The sequence below is a fragment of the Microtus pennsylvanicus genome, chromosome X (assembly GCF_037038515.1).
Source record: "Microtus pennsylvanicus isolate mMicPen1 chromosome X, mMicPen1.hap1, whole genome shotgun sequence".
Lineage (NCBI taxonomy): Eukaryota > Metazoa > Chordata > Mammalia > Rodentia > Cricetidae > Microtus > Microtus pennsylvanicus.
In genome coordinates this window covers 134,322,567-134,349,834 of record NC_134601.1, presented here as the reverse complement: position 1 = coordinate 134,349,834, position 27,268 = coordinate 134,322,567, and the positions used below count along the sequence as shown (strand labels likewise).

Sequence of the window (27,268 nt, the reverse complement as noted above, 5' to 3'; positions counted from 1 at the left end):
ATAACAGCTTCAAGGGCCTAGGCTCTGTCTATCTTGTTGCTCTGCTACAGGTGCTCTGGCATGAAAATTATTGTTATCACATCTGTAAGTCAACCAAGGGGAAGAGAGGCATGCTGAAGAAATATAGATTTTTATTCCTTCAGAAATAGTTTTCTAAAAGACGGGTGTGGTGGTAAAGGCCTATCATTCTAGCACCCGGAGGCTGAGGCAGACGAAGCATGATTTCGATGTGAGCCAGGTTATAGTCCTTTGAATAAAACACATTCATGTGTCAACCTCGATTATAAGGAAAACTAGAAATGTAATCTATATTCTGAGCATCCCTGTGCTCAGAACACCATGAAAAGGGGGCAAGTAACTAGCTATCTCCACCTCAAAATCATAATGGCTGAGTAAATAGGATTAGTAAATCATTAAACTGTTATTTTCCTCTCAGAGCACGGACGAGGTTGTCAAGATACAGGATCTGTTACAGAAAGGGCCCCATAGATGATCTTGGCCATTTTATACTCACCATAGTTAGGAAGATTCTCCAACAGTGTTGGAGCCTATGCTGCTTTCAGCTTTTGCTGGAAAGGAATTTATCTGCTTGGTTTAACTAAAATTTTCCCTGAATTCCAATTACTCTTTTGTTTGACTTTCCTCAGTTTATTTCTAGGCTACCTAATTGACTTCAGAATTCCTATCACTTTTTAAAAATTTTACTTCTACAAGGACCATAAGCAAATAAATTATAGTTTTTATTTCTCTCAATTATAGCACTAAAGTCCTTTTAAACAACCACATGTAAAGGGGTTTTGTACATGCAACTCCACTTTTCCAACTTTCTCAGATCCCCTTGTTAAGACTTATTTGTACTTTAGACATATAGGTGTTTTGCCTGCGTGTTTGTCTGTGGACCACCTGTGTGCCATGGAGTTGAGAAGAGGGTGTTGGAGACCCGAAACTGGAGTTACAAAAAGTTGTGAGTTTCCATGTGGGTGCTGGGAAGCAAATTCTCTAAAAGATCAGCTAGTGCTCTTAACCACTGAGCCATCTCTCTAGCCCTCAGATCTTTTTTTTTTTTTTTAGCTAAAGAAAGGTATGTTCTCAAAGGCTTCTGGGGTTCCTAAAAAAAGTTGTTAATTTTCCTGGATCCTGCTAGACTCGGCCCTTCAATCTTGCACAGATCATGTCTGCCACCCCTCCCTGCTCCTCAGGTCTGTTGTCTTTATGGATTTGCCCTCACCTCCACTTATCTCAGCAATACTTGATCTTGTTCATTGGCCCATTTTTCACCAAAACAGGATAAACACTATTGTTTTGCATAAAGGACAAAACTACAATGTTATCAATGTTACTGAAGCCCTATCGTAAGCAGCAGATGATTTATGAGTACAGAAATCTGAAAGCTGTTCTAGAGCCTGTTAGTCATAACCATTCTCAGGGATACTGACTGAAAGGCTCTTACTGCTTAGAAGAAAAGCCATTTTCTCCTCAGATAAAATACCTCTGTCTGGTGCTCTATCCCATACGTCACTAGCCCTATAATTCCTTTCAGAGGAAGCACAAACAAGAGAAAAGTTCATTAATTCACCAAAATTCTTCAGAAATACAGTTTCAACCAAGATATTTTTTAAAGATAATATTTCATATTTTTATAGATCTGGATCTTGGCTTCATCTCAACATAATCAAACCATGTATTAAAATGATGTGTCTCTCACAAACACATATGTTTCTATATGTCCCCATGATAAATTCTGTCTTTAACTTGGAAATTATACACATGAATTACAGATATATTTTAGAAAAACAATTACTTTTTCCAAATAGTTTTAAAAGATAAATATGAACACTAAATATATAAGTGGTAGATACGCTAATTAGTTTGATTACTACAGACTGTATAAATGCCTTGAAAGATCATATTAAACCCAATGCATATATACAAGTATATGCCAATTAAAACAAAATTTTAGTGCAACCTGAGTGTTTGACTAGTTTGTGTATTCTGATGTGTAATATTGCACCCCAGATTGTACATCCCAGTTTATGCCTCTATGTAGATGTAATTATTAACTGCAACTCTCTTCATCCTCAAAGATACCTTGATTTTTTTTAAAGCCACCATAAACTAAATCATTCATTCAACCTCAGATCCCGGAACAAAGATCACCAATAGCAAATTCCACCAGTAAGCTCAATGGTAGAGTGTTTGCCTGGAATGTGCTAAAGGTTTAGTCCCCAAGCATGGGAAGAAAACAACATGGGTACCATGACTGTAGGTTTGGGTTATACAAATGTGTAAGAGTTCATTGAATGTTTGAATAATTGAATAGCATAATTGCCCTTTAAGTTGATTTTAAAATACATTTTAAAGTATTATTGTGTAGACATGCTCATGAAGATCTATAAAGGACTTGAATGGAAAAAGAATGGTATCAGAGTCTACTCCTCACTCCAAATCATGCCATTTTTTCAGTTGGTGTTTTGGAACATGGTTCTCCAGGAAAAACATTGCCATTGTTGACTTGAACTGTAACCAGCTGTGATTACTGACAGGCAACCTACACATCATGGGAGGAAAGGGGCTCTCGAGGCCCTGCCTGCCCCTAAAGATTTATATACATTTAACAGTTACTGTGCGAGAGTTTTTCTTCAGTGCTGTAGCCACCTACAAGTTGTCCATGGTCCTAGAGTAATACCCATTAAATTTATTGGCACATTTGAGCTGCATTTGAGGAGAACTGTGCCTTTGTTTCTATCATCGATGCCTTATATGGATTATGTAGAATTTGTTCACATCTCAGAAAAAGTTCACACCGTAAGTACGATTTGACAGAGGCTTCCTATATACAGAAAGAATCCTTTGCTCTTTCTGAGTTCATGAAAACACTTTTCCCCCAGAAGTGGATGGTCTACACCTTGAAGTCATATCAGATACTGGCACCTACTGGCAAAAATGTGACAGAGCAGCTACTACACAAAAGCCACTGAGTCAGAGAAAAAGATGGAGAAGTGAAAATATGAAGTCATGAGTACCCTTGACAAGAAGAATTAATAAGAAAAGATGATGATAACATTCAGGTTGCTGAGTTCTTCTCAAGAGTTGGCAATAACACGCAAGGAAAATTAAAAATGTTAAAATTGTTTGTAGCAATCATGGCACAATTGTCAAGACATCACACCAGGGATGACCAATCACATAGTCAAAAGTGCTCTGTGTTATTACTAAAGGAAATAGAAAAGATAAAAAGCAATATTTAATGAAAATTCATTTTAATTTCTATTATTCATTAAACAAACTTCTGATGAGCAGATCTTGGAAGTTTATGAGGACAGACAGAGCTTTCTACTATGTCACTCTATATTTATGTCAACTCTCCCCCAACAGATTATATAAGGTCTTGAAAGTAAGATTTCTGTCCAAAATATCTTGGATATTTGATGGAGTATTTGACCTTTGACAAGAATCCATTAAGTATATGTCCAAATGCTTAAATGAATAAAAAGAATGAAACCCAGAATTTTTTAACTTGGAAATATTATCAGGCCTCTCCTTTAAGTTCATCTTACTTCCAGATTCCATAATTACATTCATCTCTTGTAAACCAGCAGCTTTGGAGAATCAAACAATTCTGAACAATTTGAACCTGGAGTCTACATTTGTTTTGCTTGGTGAGACAGGCACTAGCTATGTAGCATAGTCCAGCCTCAAGCTAATGGCTCTCCATCCTCAAGCCTCCTAAATCCTGAGATTAAAAGTATTTGTCACTACATTGGTCCCTGTAGATGTTTTTACATTTAAGTATCTCTTTATCTCACAGAGATACCACCTGGAGAGCTTTTGCAGGCAAACAAGTGAGAGACCAGCTACACACTCTTGACTGAATTAGTGGCAAACCCAGGATCAGATGTTCTTATGAGGAGCAGTTGACTCGATAGAGTGATATAGAATAATGTCTGTCATACACAGGAACCATTTGGCAGTTCTTATAATGAGAGCTCAGGGCTACTGCCTCTCTCTTGGGAAAGACAGAGGAACTGGAGATGTGAAAAATATGACTCCTACAGGTGAGGGATAAGGAAAGCCTTCAGAATTTGATTTCAAGGCAAGTGGCAAGGAATGAAGGAGGTAGGGCAGCCTAGACAAGGGCAAGGAGGTTGGAGCACATTACCTGAAAAGCGCCCGTTCAGTGGTGCTGTTCTTCCAGGTTATCACAAGCCAAAAACCAAACAGATCTGTTGAGTGGGTTTTGAGAAGGCAGCCCTCATCCACAGTTTGGGAATGAAATTTATCAGGCAGAGCCTGTAGTAGCAGGGAGAGTCGGTTACTAAGGGAGCAGAGGTGACAAAGAAAAGCGGTCCCCACATAAGGGGACAGGAGATTGTCAGAATGAAATTGTGCACATGGGAAAAAAAACAAACAAAAAAACCACCTGAACTCCTTGAGCATAATGGGGGAAGAAATGAGTTCCTAGCAGTCACAAATAATCATGCTTATGAAAGGGAGAGATCACACATCTCTTCCATCCATCTCTGAAAGCCAAAGAACAAGACAAAACTTAATTGCACTACAGAGGTCCCTTTGATCCACAAGGCACATGTAAGAACTGTGTATACGCGTTGTACATTCTTTCCAGTCTCAGCTCATAGCACCAAAAGAAAAGGAATTTTGAACTGAAATCTTCCATAAAGTACATTTTCTTCTCCCCTAGATTAATATTTATCATATCACATTCACTCTACCTTTTAAAATGGATCATGAACTCTAAGTCCTAGAATTTTTCTATTATGTTCATATTGCAATTTTTCTCTGAAACTTGAATCCTATAACTAAAGTTTTGTGATCTTGAAGGTTTTCCATACAGTATCATTTTCAAAAGAGGAAAAGTGATATTTTGTCCAGGATCTTCGATGTTCACCTATTCCTCAGGCCTAACCTGTCACAAGAAGTACTCCAAAAGAGAGAGCGCATACCTAAAATTTCTGGACAACATTGGAAATTATTTTTTATCCCTTGAGATGAAGATGAGCTAGAAAGGTTGGCTGAGGTGTTTCAAAGTGGATGTCTCAGTTATAAAAGGCAAAAGGGGGACAGTTGTCCTTGTAATGCATAGAATGAGTGACAGGAAACAAGCAATGACCATAAAAGAAGTTAAATCCTAAATTTGCAGCATTTCATTGTTAGAGTGACTCAATCCTTTCTCTTCAACTCAGCATTCCATTTATAAAGAAAACAAGAACACTCTGACGTCTTTCCTTTCATATTTACCACAATGTTTATTTAATTTCATGTAACAGAAGCATGTGGCTTTTGTAATAGATGTAAAAGGCAGTTGTACTGTGCTTTGTTATGAAGAAGACCAGAGGTCAAGGGAAATGATATAGAAATGAGAGCAAACACATAACATTTCCAAGTATTGGGGGAAAGCAGTCATGCAATCTACACATCATTACACCTGGTAAATAGCAATGGCATTGCACTTCACTTGGTGTGAAGTCGCAGTTTGGCTCTTTGTGTCATTAGATAAGAAGATCTTAATGACATGAGTGGTTCTGAAATACTGTATTTTGTGGCCTTAGGAACATATTAGAATTAATTCCCACCCATTTAGTTCTAGCAAGGGCACGGTGTTCTACGATTCTTGGTAATACAAGGAGCATAACTGAAGAGGTTCCAGGATTCATAATAGCTTCAATTTATTTAAAATTTCTGACCCATCTTGAGCCTGTGAGGTATCCAGAGACATCAATAAACACTACAGGGCCACAGGAAAGGCAGGTGTGGTACAGGCTAACAGGACAGAGACAGAATGCCTTAGTGTAATGCCTGACTCCCCCCCCCCGCCGTGCCTCTCCCCCCCCCTTCATATTGTTTCTTTATCTCCAATGAGGAATGATAATTGTAGCTACCTCTTAAAGGTAGTTGACAGGATTAAATGAGAAAATCAAATCGGTCACATTTGCAGGTCAAAAGCTCTTGCAGCTTCCAGAACCTCGCACACGCAAATTATATGGAGGAATTTGAAACAAAAACAAGCCAGAATTCCTTCTCCATTGCTAAGAAAAATAAGCAGTAAAAGAATCTCATGGCTCTTGGTGACACAAGGATTCTGTGGGGGTTTACAAATAAGAGCAAAGTCAGTGATTAGTCCCACATGTATAGCAAGCACCCCAAAATGGCAAGGAGCACTGGGGCTCAAGGACTGTAGCTTTCTCCTGAAGGTCCAAGAACTAAAGACTATGTGTGTAAGGCATTGATACACAAAATCAGCCTAGTTGTATAACCCAGACACTAACGGTGGTGCTGGTAGCAGTCATCTTGGAGGCACGGAAAGCTCATGTAGACATAAAAAGTGCAGATGATTCAGAAGTTTAGAGGCAAGAACAGTGAGAACGACTGAGTAAATGAAGAGAATTGTATGTTTTTAGCTAGCTTTCCCTTTACCTAGACTAGAGCAGGCCTTGCCTGATAAACAACAGATGTACAAGGAGGGCCAAAGAAATCTTTTGGAAAGAGTCAAGAGAGTAAGAAAGGGTTTAAAGTATATGATATCACCACAGGTCAGTGATTACTCTGGTTGCCTGAAGAAGATGAGTCTATGGAGAGATGACAAGAGAAGCGCTGAGAGATGGAGGCCAAGCTGGATTGGGAGACTTTCCCTGGATGTAGTTTGACTTCAACTCTGGCATCTTGTTGACCAGATGCTTCTCACCTTGTTGTGGATGTTTTTTCATAATGTGCAAAGAAAACTACCTCAGAACATAAAAAAAATATATCCACAAACTCCTAATTAGCCAATCAGATTATTGATCCATATTTAGATTTGACATCAATTTACAATGATGTTAAAACCAAATGGCTAAATGCATAAATTCATATGGGACAAGTAGTATTTTGGCAATATCAGAATCTTTTGATCCTCCAAGTAAATGTTCTGGTCACAATTGCCACTGTTACAAATTTTGACAGATAATATATATATGCTCACGATGTTCTACACACTCTAATCTGTTTCCTCCCACTCTTAGTAATAACCAGTCAAAGGTTCCTACATTGGTTATATAGACTGTCAGGTTGGGAGCATAGGCCCCAGTCCCTCGCATCTATCCCAGGCCTGGTCTGGACTTCAAATACCAGCAGGCCAGGTCCTGACCCCTCCCTGGGGGTAGGGTCAGGACCACTCCCCTGGGTACTTAAGTGATCCCCCAAAAGAAAAACACATGGTCTCCCTTTCGGCTTCCCCATTTCCCCTCGGGGCCACCCCAGAGTGCAGATCTCCCATTAAACCTGAATATTTCTTAATTTGGCTTGTTTTGATTTGGCTTGATTGGGAATTTTTGCGTTGTCAGAGAGCTCGCTTAGGAAATATACCTAACATAGACAAATACCAATTTCACCAAAACTCACTAAAAAAAATCACTCTTTAAAATACTGCAGAAATGAAACTCTTCTCATTTTTGTTTGTTTTATTCTAATTTTTAATATCAGGAGAAGCATGGTTTGCCTTTTAAATTAAAACACAAAAGGTCATGAAAACATTTCATTCAACAAATATTTAACTGGAATAAGATCTTCAAGGGGAAAAAAGAAGAACAAATAAATGTTCCATATGGCCACTTTCTAAAATGGCACTTTCCAAATAAATACCCCTAGACCCAAAGGCTTTTCATTTAGTAAAAACGCCTCTATCCATTGTTACTGTGTGCTCCATATCAGGCACTACAGACAACCATTATAGCTTGTTTTGGAAATACAGTTGAAGATCAAGGATGAGCTTACACGTGATCAGCTCAATGGTGTCAATTGTAACGTATTTAGTTATTTGGGTCACAAAATTAACATATGCATATAGAAGAGGAGACAATATAGGATGTTGTTTTTTTCTTTGCATCCTTAACTCATAAAAAGCAAGCAATACCTTTCTTGATTCTTTTACTGTATCTTTTTGCTCACGCACAGAAAATGTGGAATGAAATGAGGTCAAAGTCCTTGTTTACAGTGACCAATCTATTGAAAACGAAATGCTGTTTGACCTGAAATTATTCACAAGCTGCTTATTTAGCCAGAAACAAAAGAGAAAAGCAGGTTCTTCCCTCAGTCATGAAGATTAGAACCAATCTGTTATTTCTGGAGCTAAGACTGGAATAACAGTTCTGGTGCAAAGCATTTCCAGGGCTCAGGTCTTCCCCAAGATTCCAAGTGTGGGAATAGTGACAGTTTGATCACTCCTATGCAGAGATAGAAAATTCAAAGGGGACCAGGAAATCTAATCTCTGCACCTCCACGCAGATGTTAGAGAGTGGCTCACACGTTCTCCAATCTCTTTCGAGAAAGCCTTCTCGTACTTCAGAGAAGATAAAGTTAAAAATACAAGAAAACAAAACAAATTTTCCCTATGTTTCCCTGACTCTCTTGCAGCTGGAGTTCGTCATGTGATTTAAACTATACTAGTCACAAACATCCACAGTAGGAATGGAATGTGGAAATCACTGATTTTTGCAAACACTGAGTTGGAGGCAGTACTGCTTTCTTTGTGGAACACCAAGTGAAGACACTAGCATGTATTCCCAGTATCACAATGAGGTAAGAGAAATGAAGTTTATCTAAAAACCATCCTGTTATTTAATTGGTAGTGCTGCCAGCCGGTAAACATTGAAAAAGTTTCTCTGGCCTAGTTCTAGAGAGTCTTAAAAATGCTGGCGCCAGCTATACAGTGTCACAATAATGATATGGAACAATCTCCCAAAATGCAGTGATATTAAAAAAAATAAGTTATTTATCTCATGTATTTTCAAGGTTCAGATGATCTAAGTTTGGCTTATTTTGGTTGGATTTGCTCATATATCTGACACAAGACAGCTGAAACTCAGATCACCCTTGTCTAGGTGTCAGGTAACTGTCTATCAACCTTGGATAGCTTCATATGCAAAATGCCACGACATAGTTCTGAAGCCATGTCTCTCATCCTCCAGCAGGCTAGGATTGTCATGTTCTCTTGGAGATAATGTAGGATACTGATTATAGAAGGAGAAACACCCAAGTCCTTAATTAAACCTCCTCTTGCATCATAGCTATACGGTAACATCTCATTGATCAAATCAAGTCACGTGGTCAGTCTCAGAATGGAAGGATGTGGAAATACTCTCTTGTAGTGAAAGAAATTAAAAAGCCACATGTCCCCAAGACATGGTTAGTAGTGGGGATACATAGAGCCTTACATATGCCACCTTCAAATAAAGACATCTGCTTAGCGTGGACATAGCTTATTCGGTTATCTCCAACAAAGAAAATTGGCCAATATGGCCATACTGTATGCTAATCAGAGGTTGAAAACAGAGATGTAGGGAAACTGCACCAGAAAAATATAAATCTTGGGAAACAGATTGCTGAGCAAATACACTGCTAGAATTAAGAATTGTGTGAGTTCTCTGGTCTGCCTGCCCCAATACACTCTTTTAGTTTTATTCTCCTGGCCCTTCCTGGCCCCTTTCCTTAGACTCTAAAGTGGCAGACTGATGGGCACTGCATCTATGAAGTTTTTATCCAAATAGCACTAACGAGACTAGAGAGATGGCTCAGTGACTGAGAACACTTGCTATTCTGATAGAGAATCCAGGGTTCAGCTACCCACATCTGGCTTCTCATAACTACCTGAAACTCTAGCTCCAGGGGATCCAATGTACACTTCTAGTCTCTGCAGGTACCTGTACATATGTAGTATACATACTTACACACAGACCTGCACATGTATGTATAAATGAATGCATCAAAATAATAGTGATACTTCTTCTGAAAAGGAATACAATGACATGAGAATGGCAGTAATCCTAATTCTCACTGTGTTTTCTTTTATTAACGGATTTTTTTACTATAGCTTTCATAATTGAATTTACTTTGACATTGACTTACTCATTTGGTGAAAAATTGTACAAAACTATAAAGGATTACATACAAATAGACTATAATGAACAGCTTCCACGTGTACCCTCTGATTTTACTTTTTTGTGTGCTTAGGAACCAGAGCCATAGACAAAGAAATTCATGTCACTGGTCAAAAACAAATTGGATTATTAGATTTTTTGATTAAAATTCATTACCATGAAGCCTTGCTGGCATAAACAAATGCGTGATTGAATAGGTAAATTACAGAGAAGTGACAAATCTCCAGGGCAGGATTTCAAATCAGTTCTTTTGATAATTTACCTTCAAGGAAATGAAATGTAACACATAATTCCTTAAGTGGGGCCTATGCCTAGCAACTTTGGTTGCAGTAGGTAAGCAGAGGCAGAGAATCACTTAAAGGTAGTGAAAACTGACAAACACTACCTCAGCTAGATAGTGGCCAAGATAAACATGAAGTGATCGATAATGTTGACAGTATGTACCCTTGATATGGGGGAGGGGTTAGAATGGCATTTAACCTCTAGGGTCTTCCTCTCCAAAACACACAGCTCCATCCTATCATATGAAAAACGGAAGACAAATCCCAGTTGATTATCACAAGCAAGGAAAGTCTAAGAAAGTGTCACAACCAAGAGGAAATGAAGAGAAATCAAACCAACTGTTGTGGGAGAATTACTCTGCATGGGATCCTAGAACAGATAAAAGGTCATTAGTTAAAAACTAAGAAAACCTGAACAAAAGGTAGGCTGTATTTAGTATGGATTTTATTTAGTGGTGACATGTCACTATTGCTTCATCTAATGAATATGCCATACAGACTGAGATGCTAATAATATGGTAGGCTGGATTTATGTGTATGGAATTATTTGTCCTGTCTTTACAATATTTTTCTGTGAATATAAAGTATCCCACACATAAACTATAATATATATCCACAATTAATTCCAGAGAAATAATTAATATATTATTGAATCAATTAATAAATGCATATTCTAGAATAAATATGATAAACTATGTAAATAACTAATCACACTCACACAGGCAGAAAATTCAAACAGGTTCCATGTGTTTGTGTAGCCAGGAAACAGCCATTACTAAAGCTAACTCTTAATAATGAGCCCATTTGACAGGGACTCTGGGCTGAAAAGCACACTCGCATCCATGAACCGCATGATAAATGCACACTAGCCTGGCAGTGTGTTTCAAGTCTTGATTGATGGGTGGTCAGGACATACTGAAGGCTGGAGAGATGGTCTGATGGTTCAGAGCCTTGGTGCTCTTGTAGAGGACTCAGGTTCAATTCACCCTGTAATTCCAGCTCAAAGGGAGCTGATGACTTCTGGACTTCATAGGCACCAGGCATGTATATATGTGGTGTGTGCGCGCACACACACACGTGTGCACATTAAATAAATACATAAATAAACAGACGATTCTTTTTTTTTAGGAAGAAGATTGCACTATCTGTGAGAGCAGAATGTTAATGGATAGACTCCTCTCACTGCCACTCACCCCAGTGGAAAAGCCTTGAAGAAGGCAAGCCATAGGGTGCCATAAACCTTCTCTGTGCTATCATGTGGGGGCCAACAGAGAGTTATTCTGCAGTATATGGTTCTCAGTAGAAATACAGAGTGCAGTCAGGAGACTGATTAAGAGTTAAGTAAGGATGGGTGTTTAATTATGTAAAGATGTGTTGCATCTGTTTTCCCTCACCTGCCTAAGGCACCTGAGTGGTCTAATAAAAAGCTGTCCAGCCAATAACTAGGGCAGAAGAGGGATAGGCAAGGCTGGCAGGCAGGGCAAATAAACAGGAGGAGAAATCTAGGTTTGGGGAAAAAAGAGAGACGAGGAGAAGAGAGAATGAGGGAGATGCCTGGGGCCAAAAACCAGGTTGCTGCTAGCCAGCCAGTCAGACATGAGAAGCATTGAAAGTAAGATATACAGAAGGAAAGAAAAAATGTAAGAAGTCCCAGGCAAAATGTAGATAAAGAGAAACAGGTTAAATTATAAGAGCCCAAGCTAAGCCAAACATTCAAAACTAATAATAAGTCTCTGTGTCAAAATTTGGAAACTGGCTGGTGGCACAAAAGAAAAAAATCAAATCTACTACAATATAATACTTGAAGTTTAGCTAGAGCAATAAAACTGGTGAAGGAGATCAAGGGGATAACAATTGAAAAGGAAGATGTCAAAGTACCTTTACTTGCAGATAACACGGTAGTATACTTAAGTGACCCAGAAAAACTCCACCAGGGAACTCCTACAGCTGATAAACACTTTCAGCAAAGTAGCTATGAACAAAATTAAGTCATAAAAATCACTAGTCCTATATATAAATGACCAACAGACTGAGAAAGAAATAATGAAACAACACCTTTCAAAACAGCCTCAAATGATATAACCCATCCTGGGGTAACTCTAAGCATGTGAAAGACTTAGATGCTTAAAACTTCAAGACTTTGAAGAAACAAATTGAAGATATCAGAATATGGAATGATCTCCCATGCTCATGAGTCACTAGGATTAACAAAGTAAAAAATGATCACCTTACTAAGAGCAAACTACAGATTCAATGCAATACCCATCAAAATTTCAAAACAATTCTTCACAAATCTTGAAAAGACAGTTCTCAACTTCATATGAAAAACATCTAAAACAGTCTGAAGTAATAAAAGTACTGCTGGAAGTCTCACTATTCCCAATCCCATGATTGACTACAGAGCTATAGTAATAAAGACCACATGACATTGGCATAAAACAGACACATCAATTAATGAAATCTAATTGAAGACCCAGATATAAATCCACACTGGTGTGGGAAGTCCCTCTGCTTTTCTTGGTTAATAAAGAATCTGCTTTCAGCCAATGGCTTAACAAAATATAGCCAGACTGGAATGTATATATATGAGAGAGAGAGAGAGAGAGAGAGAGAGAGAGAGAGAGAGAGAGAGAGAGAGAGCAGGCACAGTCAGTGAGAAGCCATGTAGCCACCCACAGGAGACGGATACACCAGAATCTAGCTGGTAAGCGACAGCCACGTGACAAAACACAGATTAATAGAGATGGGTTGATTTAAGATTTAAAAGCTAGCTAGAAATACACTTAAGCTATTGGACAAACCGTATTGAAATTAACATAGTTTCTGTGTGTTTATTTAGGTCTGAGTGGCCGAGAAATGAACAAACAACCTCTCGCCAACACCACACACCTATGTATACATGATTTTTGATAAAGAAGCCAGAAATACACACCAGAAAAAGAAAGTCTTCAATAAATGTTGCTGGTCAAATTGAATATCACTATGTAGAAGACATTCATACTTATCACCGTGCACAAAACTCAAAGTCCAAATGAATCAAAGACCTCAAAATAAAATAGATACACTGAACCTGATAGAAGAGAAAGTGGGGAATAGCCTTGAACATACTGGCACAGGAAAAACCCTTCTGAACAGAACACCCTTAGTTCAAGAACTAAGATCAACAATTAATAAATGGGATCACATGAAGCTAAAAAGTTTCTGCATGGCAAAAGACACTGTCATTCAGAAAAAGTGGCACCTACAAAATAAGAAAATATTCTTACCAACTACATAACTAATAGAGAGCTAATATCCAAAATATATTAAAAACTCAAGAAACTAAATATCAAGAAAATAAATTAAAATCGGGTACAGATGTAAACAGAGATCTAAACTCTCAATAGAGGAAACTCAAATGACTAAGAAACACTTAAAGAAATGCTCAACATTCTTAGACATCAGAGAAATGCAAATCAATACTACTTTGAGATTTCATCCTATACCTGTCATTATGGCTAAGGTCAACAAAACAAGTGGCAACTCATGCTGGTGAGGATTTGGAGTAAGAGAAACACTCATACATTGCTAGTGAAAGTTCAATCTTGTACAGCCACCATGGAATACTACATAGCAGTTCCTCAGGAATATGGGACTCAATCTACTTCAAGATCCAGCTATACCACTCTTGGGTATATACCCAAAGGACACTTCATCCTACCACAGAGACACTTGCTCAACCATGGCCATTGCTGCTGTATTCATAACAACCAGATATTAGAAACAACCTAAATGCCCCTCATCCAAAGAATGAATAAAGAATATGTGGTAATTTACACAATTGATTATTACTCTGCTATTAAAAAGAAATGCCATCATGAAATTTGGAGGTTAATAGATGGAACTGGAAAGAGTCATTCTGAACAACATATCCCAGACTCAAAAAGACAAATGTGGTATCTGCTTATATGTGGATATTAGCTGTGAAGTCAGTGATAACCAAGCTTCTCTCCAGAAACTTACAGCAAGTTTCCATTGCTAAAGACAATGCCTATGTAACTCACTGAAGATGAAAATGCCAAGCCAGTGCCTACATAGAGCCTTCACTCATATGTTCTAGGGTCTTTAGGACAGGAGGTTAGTCGGCAAGCTCTAAAAAGAGAAGCATAAACAGTAAACCAGCCACAAAACCTTCATCAACAGTGGCGTCCTGCCTACAAGACAGGGCAATGGTAGCACAAAGCTTATGAAAGTAACAAACCTACAACAGACTTAAGTCCCACTTCACAAGAGGAAACCCATGCATGACACTACTTGAGTGAGCAAGAACTTGAGACTAGGTCGTCCATGGACCGAGGGGGAAACCAAATAATACTGGTCTATGAAAAGAAAAAAACAACGCAGCAATAAAATTATTCCTAATGATATTCTGCTATACTCATATATTGGTGCCTTGTTCAGCCATCATCAGAGAAGCTTCCTCCTGCAGCAGATGGAAACAAATACAGAGACCCACATCCAGACATCAGGCAGACGAAGAGAGACCTTGGAACATTCAGCCCTAAATGGGATGTCTCCGTTAGATCCATCGCTTTATAGCTCAGAGAAACCTGTGGAAGAGAAGGCAGAAAGAGTACAAGTACCAGAAGGGATGGAGGACATTAAGAGAAGAAGGCCCTCTAAATTAACATGAGCAAAGCTCATATGAACTCACAGAGACTGAAGCGGCACACACAGGGCCTGCACGGGTCTGCACCATGTCCTCTGTTTATATACTATGGCTTCCAGTTTAGTGTTTTTATAGGACTCCTGAGTGTGCAAATGAATGAGTCCCTTATTCTTATGTTTTTTCCTGGGCTCTTTTCCTTCTGTTTGTCTTGCCCAACATTTATCTGATTGTTTTTGTTTTATCCTATTATATTTTATTTTGTTAATTTTTTTTTAAATGAGTGAATGAAGACCTAGCCATCAGGGTCAAAGTTAACAACCGAACTATCACTTATACATGTTGGGAGAGGGAAAAAAAGTTTACTCCAATAGAGTGACACTAGGCATATCAGCCACTCCAGGGCAAGCCTCATGTTCAGGAATAGTTAACCAACATATAATGGACTTCCATGGTTTTTTTTTGTGGCAGTGCTTTTATTTAGTTACTGTTTTGTGATTTTGTTTTTGTGGGGACTATGATTTGATTTATTATGTTTTCTTAGTTTGGGGGGGTTTAGTTGTATTGGGCTTTTGTTTGTTTTTGAGAAGTAACAAAGTTGGATGGGTAGGGAGGGGGAAAGGAACTGGAGTGATTTGGGGGAGGGGAAATATATGTTTAAAATACATTTAAAGTTAAAAATTATTCTGAATAATAAAAATAATAAACAAAATGATACTATGGCTGGAATTTATCTCCACAAGTACACACACACACACACACACACACACGGAATTTAGAAAGTCTGTTCACTTGAATAATAAAAAGTTCATCCTTACATCCACTAATCTCTAACTGAAATTTAGTACGCGCTTCAATTAAAAATGCAGGCAACAAATTACAGAAACATTAGCAGAAGCTGTGACTGTGTCACCAAAGAAATTGTAGGCAGCTTTCATTTCATATTACATTGTTGGCAAGATCATGAAATGCAGACTTTTTTTGAGAAAGGATCTCACTGTGTAGCCTTGGCTAATCTAAATCTCCCTATGCAGAGGAGGTGGCCTATGCAGACAAGGTGGCCTCATGGAGATATACTGCCTTTTAAATTCTGGGATTAAAGGCAATGGCACCACATGCCAGGTATCTTTGTTTTATTCTCATGTCTACTTTAAAATTTGAGTTAAGCCAGGGAAGGTGCTTACAGCCATACCTGCTGTCCTGATCTCGATCTGTGAGACATTGTATGTATGTATGTGTCTTTGTCAGTGGTGTATGTATTATCTTTGTCAGTGGTGTATGTATGTATTATCTTTGTCAGTGGTGTATATATGTATGTATTATGTTTTTATATGTATGCATGCATATTGATGAATGTATATAATAGATGGTAAATGCTAAAGTATCTATGTCTTATTTGACTAAAGTGTAGACGATTTTAATAAATGAGTCTTTATGAATCCATTACCCAAATCAATATCTACAACATTGCTAATACAAGTGCATCTAGTTAATACTACCCAATCCCATCTGTCTTCCCAGTACTGGCCTAGGTTCTGATATACATATATACATACATACATACACATGTGTGTGCATATATACATATGTACATATATATTGTATATGGAAAATCCCTAAGGATATACTGTATAGTATGGTTTGATTATGGGTTTCATAAGAGTGGTATCTGGTGACTTAGTTTTGGTTCAGTATTTTATTTATGATGAGTCTGTATTCTTCCCTATAGCAATAGTTAATTCATTTTACTTGAAAAAACAAATGTTATACTTTCCCATTTTCCCATCGATAGATGATTAATTATTGCGATTTTTTATTATGAATCTGGCTTCAATGTTCCTTATTTCTAGAGAGCTCAGTTGTCTTAGTTAGGTCTCTATGCCTGGGGTAAATGCCCTGACAAACAACTTGGGAAGGAAAGGGTTTATTTTGGATTGCACCTTGTAGTCCATCACTGAGGGAAGCAGGTCGGGACCTCAAGGCAGGAAGCTGGGGGTGGGAACTGAAGCTGAAACCAAGGAGGAGTGCTGCCTGCTAGCTTGCCTTTCCTGGCTTGCACAGCTGCGCTCTCCCACACCAATCATTAATCAATATGGTCTACAAGCAATCTGATGGAGACCTTTTTCTCATTTGACGTTCCTCTTCCTAAATACCTCTAGCTTTTATCCAGCTGACAAAAAGAAAATCAAGCAGGACACTGACTCACATTCAGAATTTCTCTAGAGATTAAGTAGGAATAAAAATACTGAGTCATAGCATTTGTAGATTCAGTTTACCAACTGAATGTCTGTATTAGTCTGTTTTCTGTTCATATAACAAAATATGTGAGGCTGAGACTTTATAAAGAAAAGTGTTTCACCCAGCTCACATTTTGGGAGGCTGAAATCTCAAGTTTGGGTATCCTATCTGTTTAACCTCTGATGGGTCTCCTGGGCTGCACCACAACATGGAGAGATAGAAATACAACAGACTACATTCAGAATATGGCAAGTACATAGAGTGACCCAACTTTATAAGGATCTACTTTCAAGATAACTAACCTTGTCCCATGGATAATTGCATTAATCCACAACTTAATCGTCTTCCACCTACCTCCTGAGCTCTTATAGATTCCAACACCTCTTAAGACTGTGTAAAACAAGCTTCCAGCTCACAAATCCTTAGGAAGCACACACAAATCATAATCAAACTATAATAGCAACAGAATTTGGTTTTGCAAAATTATCCCAACTTATACTCATACCAAAAAGGTATATGATCTCCTGCAGATCCACATCCACACAAGCACTTTTCCTTATCAGTTTCTGTTATGTATCATCATATTTTCACACCAAAGACCACATGTTGCTTCATCAAACACCACAAGATTCCACAAGTGCCTTCAGTATATTTTAATGCAAGGCTTATATGATATCTTAAATAAGTTCCTTGGAAAGGAACTTCCACCATGTGGATCTGGGAACGAAATAAGTTCCTCTGGAGAGGAAACTCATTTAAGAGCTTGGAACAAAAGGTTGTACACAGGTAAATTTGTTTGGGGCAGAGTTTCCAGTGAATAGAAGTAGGTAGGTGGGGGAAAAGAAAAAGAAAACTAATATAAGAATATATTTCTAAGTTATTCACAACTGTAGAAAACTAGATTTTAATCTTAGTTAGACCCTCTGAGAACCTCTTAGAAACAAGCTCCATGAAAATACAAATGAGAATTATGCGGTCAAGGAGGTGGAATAAAGCAGGATTCATTACCAGCTCCCATCTTCGGCTATTAGCCGCCTCAGAATACGTACCACATGGGTATGAATGCTAGGGTACTCCAACAACAGTTGTGTGGAAAAGAAGCTCTAGGATAGAAAGTGGGGTATCACTGTGATTTAAGGAAGGCAACTGCCTGCATATACAACATGAAGTTAGTTACTAGACTGAAGGCTTGATTAAAAGCTGGGCTGAATCTCTAGGGAAGAAACATCACTGTTTTTCAATTGTGGATTTTAGATTTGTATAGACTCAGAACATCATGTATGCATGTACAAAATAAAACAGAAGTAAAATTATCAAGCATGGCCCAGTCAAATGGTTAAACAGGTAAAAGCACCAAGCTTCATTTCATCTGCACACCGACATGATGGAAAAGAGAATCAACACTCAAAAGTTGTCCTTTCTCGTCCACACCCATGATTAAAATATCAATAAATGAGCAAGCAAACAAACAAACAAACAAAAGCCCTGTTTAACTGGTTCAGCCAGTAAAGATGCTTCCCACCAGGACTGATGGCCTGAGCTCAATCCCTAGGCCCAACATGGAGAAAAGAACAAACAGCTCCTTAAACTCTGATCTCTGTGTGCATGTGCAGGCACATGAATATATAACTAAAAGTAATAAAAACCTTAAACTGTCTAGCGGAAATAATAGGAGGGGAAAGGAAAGGAATGGAGGATCCCATGGGGGAGGGAGAATATGATCAACATACAAGATGTACATATATGAAAACTTTTGAAAGTTGGGCTGTAAGAATGTGTGCAGTAAAATATCCGACCAAAGAAGATGTGCTCCTAGATGCAAGTTCAAGAACTAGGGATAAATCCTGGCCCCACTGCCAGGGTCCCCACAGACTGCCCCAGTCTCGCAACTGTCTCCCACATTCAGAGGACCTAGTTTGGTCCTATACAGGTTCCTCAGCTATCAGTCTGGAGTCAATGAGCTCCCATTAGGTCAAGTCAGCGGTTTCTGTGGGTATCCCCATCATGTTTTGGGCCCCTTTGCTCATATTATGGCTCTTCCCTCTCTTGAACTTCTCAGCCTAAACATAGGGGGAAGGGCCCTGGCCTTGTCTCCAAATGAAGTGTCAGACTTTGTTGACTCTGCATGGGAAGCTTACCCTTTCTGAATAGTGGATGGGGGTGTTGTGGGGGAAGGGCAGGGCAGGAGGAAGGGAGGGAGTGGGAATGGAGATACCCATGTGCCTCAGAGAGACGCCAAGCTCCCCGCTCCCGGGAAGACGCAAGCTATGAAGCTCCAACCCAGGATGGACATAGACTAGAATCTTCCTGGTAAGCACACCTAGGGGCGCTACACAGATGATTAGAAATGGGCTAAATTAATATGTGAGAATTAGCCTAGAAGAGGCTAGATAGAAATGGGCCAAGCAGTGTTTAAATGAATATAGTTTGTGTGTTGTTATTTCGGGCATAAGCTAGCAGGCGGCTGGGGTGTTGGGGACACAGCCCCACCGCTCTTATTACTATACCCATGTTGGTGTAGGAGGTCTTTCTGTTTCTGTGTTGCTTTCATTGGTTGAATAAAGAAACTGCCTTGGCACTGGGACGTGTTTCTACTGCATGTACTGGCTTTTAGAGACCCTAGTCTATTTGATGCAAAGCTTCCTAGGCCTGGATGTAGGGGGGGAGGACCTTGGACTTCCCACAGGAGGGAGGGGAGTGGGGGACCAGGAGGGGAATAGGAGGAGGGGAGGAAGTGTAAATTTTTGAATGGAAAAAAAACTGCCTTGGCCTTTTGATAGGGCAGCACTTAGGTAGGTGGAGTGGACAAAACTGAATGCTGGAAAGAAGGGAGAGCCAGAGACGCCATGGAGCTGCCAGGTCAGACATGCTGAATCTTTTCCGGTAAGCCACAACCTTGTGGTGACATACAGATTAGCAAAAATGGGTTAAATCAAGATGTGAGAGTTAGCCAATAAGAGGCTGGAGATAATGGGCCAGGCAGTGATTTAATTAATACAATTTCTGTGTGATTATTTCGGGTGTAAGCTAGCCGGGTGGCTGGGACCAAAAGCAGGCCCTCTCTCCTTCAACACTATGTAAAATGAGAAACGATTGTATTAAAAATTCTTAATCAAAAAGGAAGAAAGAAATACAATTTGTTGGAAAAAAGAATGCGTGCTGTAGTCACAGCTAGTAAATGGCAGATATGAAATTGAAGCACAGGTATTTATTACAATAAAAGTAGCAGCCCTTTGCACCTAGCATGTAGACACTGCCCACTGCCTACCAAATAACCATTCTGATTTTGCTTCTCTGGTCAGAGAATGTCAGTTAGTTAAGGCAACCAACAAAATGTCTAAAAAGTTCCCGGGTACCAACACAGGTCCCGTTTTCTTCTTTACCTGGCTGTTCCAACAAATTCAAAGACAGCTTACATCCAGCAACTTGCCCCATGGTCTCAGATACACCAGCTATCTTGTCTATATTCTATTCCAGTAGGAGAAAGAAACGGGGCAAGGGGTGGGGGATGGATGGAGATGAGGCTCTCCTCTCAAGCATGCCAATTCCCTTTCCTTGAACTTCCGGGAAGTATCCCATAGAATAGCTTTCTCTCACTGGTGAAATTCACACCTGGATGTAAGAGAAGCTTCATTAGATACACTGCTACCAGCAAGAACAATGGGATTCATTTCCTAAGAGAGAAGGTGAGGATTAATATTGGAGGGCAATTAAAAGTTTCTATGACTAGGAGTGGAAAGGAAAACCCTGGGAGAAGAAATGTACAAGGATGGACAGGGAGAGGACTATGGATGGGATAGGGTAGGAGTTATGTGGAGGTGAGAGGATCAACCCAGACAAAGTATATATAAAAATGTCATAAGGGAATTGTTATTTTTCATGACAATTTTAAAAATTAAATTTAATTAAAAATTATATTACAGTAGCTATTTGACTGGGGGCATATTTTAAATCTACATGTCTGTCTTAAAATTATAAAATGAAAACAGCAAATAACTCACAGAGTTAATATGTGGACTAAATGAGATAAGGTAAATGAAATTGCATGGTGCTTGGTATGCAGAAAATGCTTAATAGTAATAAATGTTGGCTGGTTTTAATTCACTTTAGTGAGTCAGCAGCATCAGGACCTGTTGTGGAGCCATCTGTCAGATAACAGATCTTATCAGTGTCCCTGAATTTATCAGGCTTAAGGGTGCTGGGCGCTGACTCATACCCACAACACTCATAACTGTTTAAAGCCAGAGTGTTGGCTTAGTAATTTACAATGAAAAATCTAAGTGTCAGGGAGAACAGACATCCTGACCAGCTTATCCTCTCCCTGTAGGCAGTGAACATGTGGCATCATAAGGTTGATTGCTGAGCATGAAATCAGGAGAAACAGAATACACTGTACAGTTCAAATGTTTAATGCCAGTGGGCTCTGACAGCCTATTGCATCTATTTTACTGACTGTGCTTGTCTTATCCAGTGAGTCAGATGCTTAGACGAGAAACACTACCTAAAACCTCTTCCTCTAGACAGTGCAGGGGGCATACAGCCAACTGATGGCACAAACCAAAGGTGCAAAATGTAGAAAAGCTGAAAAAGTAAACTCAAAACACTTACAAACCCAGGAAATACTTGCTCTTTCAGAGTTAAATAAATAGCTTTATTCTGACTAGAGGCTCTATATATCTGGCATAACTTTGGAAAATGTACAAGGGAAAATTTTAGCAAAAAAAAATTCTTTATATCTAGCTCCAGAGTAAATGGGTTGGGCAGAGAGCCAACATTTAAGAATGCATACTGTTCCTGCAGATGACCAGAGTTTGGCTCCCAGCACCCACATCTGGTGGCTCACAAATAGCCAGCTCCAGGCTATCTGTAACTCCAACTCCAAGGGACCTGATGCATATGCCCACATACACAACCTTATCCACTCTCCCACAAATAATTAAAAATTATAAAATAAATCATTTAAAAATATAATCTTGTTTTATTGAATTACAAATGAATGCATAACGTTAACAATAATGAAAATATGTAGAAAATATATTTATATTAATGTAAAGATAATATAAAAGTGCTAAATACATGTTTTTATACGTGATTAAAAGATCCACAGAAATAAATTTTACTCATTTAGCTCTCAGTGAACTAGCAACATGTTTTTCTCATCTCCAGTTATTTTGGAGAAGCGATACTGTTTGATATAGTACACTATGAGTCTCATGTAGAAGTAAAAATGGGACTTAAATAAGAAATTATTTAAAATTAATGTGTTTTGAGAAATTCTCAATGCTCCTTTGAGAGACATACATTCTCGAGAGTGGCTCATCATTTTTAAACTGCATAGGAGAAGTCTTACACAATCATCTTTGAGCTGGTAAAAATAGCAAGCTGCAAGTTAGCTCTCTTGTTGGAGAACTTGACTAGAGACAAATGAGTCTACGCAGTCACCGAACTCTATTTCTACAAGACATATAAAAAATCCCGATGAAGCATTTTCTCACGTTTTTCTCATCCTCTGTTCTGGGGCGGGGGTCTTAATCTTCACAAAATAAGGTGTAATACTGTTAGTATTACATAGTGAATATCATAGATAAACTTCACATACCATGATCTATGTAATGACCTTGATTTCACCAATACCATAAACTGTCCAAATGTCAATGATCTGTGGCTTGCAAACTGTCCATCATCCCTAGACAAGTGGCATGATGTCACAAATTCTGAGATCAGACACCAGAAATCTATTTCTATTTTTTCATAGCGAGTTTGGTGACTGCTAAAAGTTTGATTGCCACTGATCTACACAGACCACACTACTTAAAAAGACAATCCATGAGGTAGCAACATTATGTCACCAGGAACATGTAGGAACTGTGTACTCTCGTGCCTCACCTTAAGAAGTGGCCTCTGCATTTTAATAAACCTTTTAGGTGACATATGTGTACATTCAAATGTAAGAACTGCCATGTGTGAACCCTACTTTGTATCACGGTGATTGTGCCCCTCCTCGTATTATGTTCAAGTTCTAACAGGCAGGATGTGAGAAAATGCTGATATTTAGAAGCAGGTCCTTTAAAGACGTGCTCACAGGAAAATGGGGTGATTAGAGTAAACCTTCTACTGAGATTTAGAAAGTGGGTGTCCGCACCACAGATTTGCACAGCGGAAAGGCTGTGGACTCACGCAGCAGGAGGGCGGCTGCATCCAAATCAAAGCAGTCAGCCTCACAAGTAGGAAACCCTGCTGGCGTTTTGATCTTAGCCTTTTAATCTCCAGGACTCAGGGAAAATAAATTTATTTTCCTTATCACATTTCCTTTATAGTATGTAGTGTAGCAATTCCAGAAAATTAAAGAGTCTTCACATTCAAGTAGGTACTGGCAATTTTAGAAAGTGTTTTTAAAAACACTACTAATGCTTGATTCCATTCCCAAGGTTTCCAACATAAGTGATCTAAGGATTAACCCACAAGTCTGTGTTTTAAAAACCTCCCGGAGATTGTTACTGTGCAGCAATGTTTGAAAGCTGTTGATATCTACCCCAGGCTTAACAGGCAACCCTCTAAAATCGAAAATTCCCGTCTCTGATCCTTGCTTATCCAATATCCCGCTGTTCTGTTCCCAAAGTTGAACCTCCTTATACATTGAAGACTCCTACTAGGAGGAAGCCAAAATAACAACTGACAATTTTATGAAGATATTGATCTTTTCACATATCAATGTTTTAAGTTATTTGGCCTTTTATTGTGTTATTCCCCCACCAACCTTCTGTAGTACAGGTATAAAGAAGACCGGTCCTCCCTCAAGAAAATCTGCTGACCTAAGTTGTCAGTGCCTAGTTTTGCTGCGTTTTCATTGCTCCTCCCATTAAGATGCCTTAAAGATTCCTAGGATCAAAATGAAAGACTTAGATTCTATAAATCCTCACGCCAGGGCTCTGCCACGGTACTAACTAAACAGCATTTAGGTGCTAAATCTTTTCCACTTTTTCCATATCCCTGTAGCTCTCAAACATAATAATCCATAGAACTACTTACTAAAAGTTTGATGTGTTCCAGCAACTGGAGGGTCTGATTTATATTTAATATTAATGGAAGCCATGTAAGATTTATATGTGAATATAGGATGCAGTTTTTGGCTGTGTGTGTGTGTGTTTCATTTGCTTCAAGGTCCTTGGTGTTTATAAACCCAACTCTGATGGTGATCTTGTTGGCAGAGTCCTGAGATAGTGCAAGACTTCACAGAGTAATTGACAGAAAGTGCATGCACTTAAGTGTTGTATGGCCCCCTCCTCCCTTTTCTTAGTAAGCCGCTGTATTCAGTGATGAAAGCTCTACCCTGACGGCCATATCCAATCCTAATTTCTTCTCAAAGGCCTTCCTTATAAACAGCACGGTCAGTTTAAGTTTCCACCTTCTTAAAATCTTATGATGTGGATTAATGTTCAACAATGAAGGTTTCACAGACATAACTAAAATAGGATACAATTTGGGGTAGGGGTTATCCTTTTTAAATGTGATTGTGCTACCTAGAGTAGTATTTTATTTTACTTGGCACAACCAACGACACAATCACAACTTGAATGTTTTTTCATAACATTCTATCAGCGCTTCTGGTTAGCTCTCCAAAACCATCAACACCACCCCTCCCAATAAGCTTTCCATTATAGAAGCTAATAGTCTTGCTATTTCCCCAACTATTCTTGCTACTAAGAGCAGTTTATATACCCCAGCTCCTGCCAACGAGACAAAAGGGGCATTTGTTAGGAAACTTTGAGGGAAAGCATTTTTTTATTTCTCTGAAAAGAGGTAGTTACACAAAGGAAAACCCTCTCCCCTTTCTACCCTTTGTTTCTTGTCCTTGCATATGGTATAAGGACATCATATCTGGAGCTGTTGAAGCCATTTTGAAATCATAAAGGTAAGGTATTGACCCAGAACCCTGACGGTGTCCCCCCTCGTGTTTGCCTGCTATCAGACTTCTCTCTTGCTAAAGCCACTTTTTAAATAGATATGTGTATGCACATGAAATATACACGCTTGTCTATATTCATATTCCTACTTATTTATAAAATAGTATTCTTTAATGATCTACACTTTATGAATACCATTGAATTACATGGATCCTACTACTATATTCTAGGGATGAAGAGGAAGCTTGCCCATATAGAATTTGAGAAATCTTACCTGCAAAATGATTTAATTATTCACTCATATTTCCAACACACCTCCACTTTACTAAATTCCAGTGATAAAAATGTGACTAAGAGCTAGGTTACCAGGGAAGCGGAAAATATAACTTATTTTGAAGGGTTTTCCTGGAGGTCATTGAAAGAAGATTATCAAGGACTCCCTGTCACCTGACTAACCTAAAGTTTCGATCATTTTCTTCCAAGAGGAGCAAGAGGGGCTTGTCTATATGGCCACAGATTGTAATCCACAGGATGATTCAGAAAGCAGCAAGCAATGATCAGGGGCTAATTGCCAAAAAATATTCCCTCACACATATTTCTCTCCCAAAGCTAATATACTGGATTTTAGAAGCACTTTGGCACTATACCGTCAAGTAAGTTTTCTAGAAAAGAATCATTTTGTGATGTGAATTAAGACCACCTGTTAACATCGCATCAAACTGAATAATACTGACAAGCAGTTGTCAGCATGAGCCACAGATCCACGTATTTCAGCATACTCTCTGTTACTTCTATGCAAAAATGACAGCAATAATTAGTGTCTATTTAACAGTCACAGAAACACTTTGTTGCTTAATGGCAGTGAAAGCAGAAACATCCCCTCCCCAAATCGATCTTTCTAAAGCAGTGAGTTTTGACATTCCCTCCCCCGATATACTGATAGAGGACAAGCTAACATGTAGCTTTGCACAGGTAAATCCTTCTAAGAAACAGAATAGGCTCTCATTGATTTTCCTGCAAGGGAAATAATAGGCTTTGAAGCATCCCTGAAAACAGAAAATACAAAAGCAGCAATAACCCACATTTTTTCCCTAGAATATTCCTCGGAGTCTTTCAATGAATTCTCTCAACACTGGTGTTGCACTGGCACAGACTGCACCTCCAAAATATTTTGATTCTGTCAGTGGCCACTTTATAGGTATGCACTAACTGCAGTTCTTTGCCAGCTCTCATGTGTCCTGGGCTAGAATGCTTCTTCCAAGATCCCAACTCAGGCTACACGAAACACCCAGCCACCTTGGTGAATGAAGAAAGCGCCCGGCAAATGATCCCAGCTCATCTCTCCAGTTCTCCTGTCCCCACCTCTAAAAATTATCCAGGAACAAAAAGGGGGGGGGTTAATTAAAGCAAAGCCGAAACAAATCAAACATACCTTGTCCCATAAATACGGCCATCAGGACATTTGAAGGTACCCGGGAAATTAAGAATATGGCTTCAGAGTTTGGTTTGGCAGGGAGTCTAAGAACGGATTTGATATTCTCTGACGCGTTTTTTAAAAATCTAACTTTCTGTCTACAATGGAAAGATCCAGAGGAAGGAAGCAAAGGCAGAGAGAGACATAGACTGGAAGACCACCCCACCCCCCAGACACACACACACACCCCGCAGCCAGCACCCTAACATAGGGTATCAAATGGCGAGAACTTACCTAGTCCTCACCTATAGGGAAAGGCGAAGCCTCAGAAGGGAGATAGGAGTCGCGCCGCTGGGAGAGTAGCCGACGGAGTCGCGGAACTAGAGCCCGGAGTCTGGAGCTGATGCGCAGACCCCGGGAAGGGAGAGAAGTCCCTCTTCTAACCCTAGGGAAAGGAGTGACTCACCCAATCGCTTGGTGCCCGCCTTTCTTCCTCCCCGCCCACAGCAGGTAGAGGGACCGAGCAGGGAGGCGGTCTTTAGCCCCCCCTACCCACAAGCTCAGTGCCAGGCTCCACCAGGCGGCGGCGCCACAATCCAGTCAGGCATAGCCGACCCCAGCACACAACCATGCTTCTGTCGTGGAGCTCCTTGGCTGCAACCTCTCTCTCTCTCTCTCTCTCTCTCTCTCTCTCTCTCTCTCTCTCTCTCTCTCTCTCTCTCTCTCTTTCTCGAGGTCCCTGCTGTCCTCCCGCTGTCTATGCAAGCCCCACAAGCCACATGGGCTCAGTATTGCCAAGGACTTCAGGACCAACCAAACCCTCACAGAGGTCCCCCATCCCATTTTCATTCAACCCC

The 27,268-nt window shown here is 39.4% G+C and overlaps 1 protein-coding gene across 2 annotated transcripts in view; it reads right to left on the bottom strand.

Annotated features, from left to right (window-relative positions):
• The window catches only part of Sytl5 (synaptotagmin like 5), a 382,433-nt gene extending 355,366 nt beyond the window's left edge, over positions 1-27,067 (bottom strand). The window contains exon 1 of one of the 2 annotated variants that reach the window (XM_075957599.1): positions 26,706-27,067. The gene's annotated coding sequence lies outside the window, so the exon portion shown is untranslated. The remainder of the gene's footprint in view (positions 1-26,705) is intronic. The other variant, XM_075957600.1, reaches the window with a different exon arrangement.
• Positions 27,068-27,268: the final 201 nt, after the last annotated feature.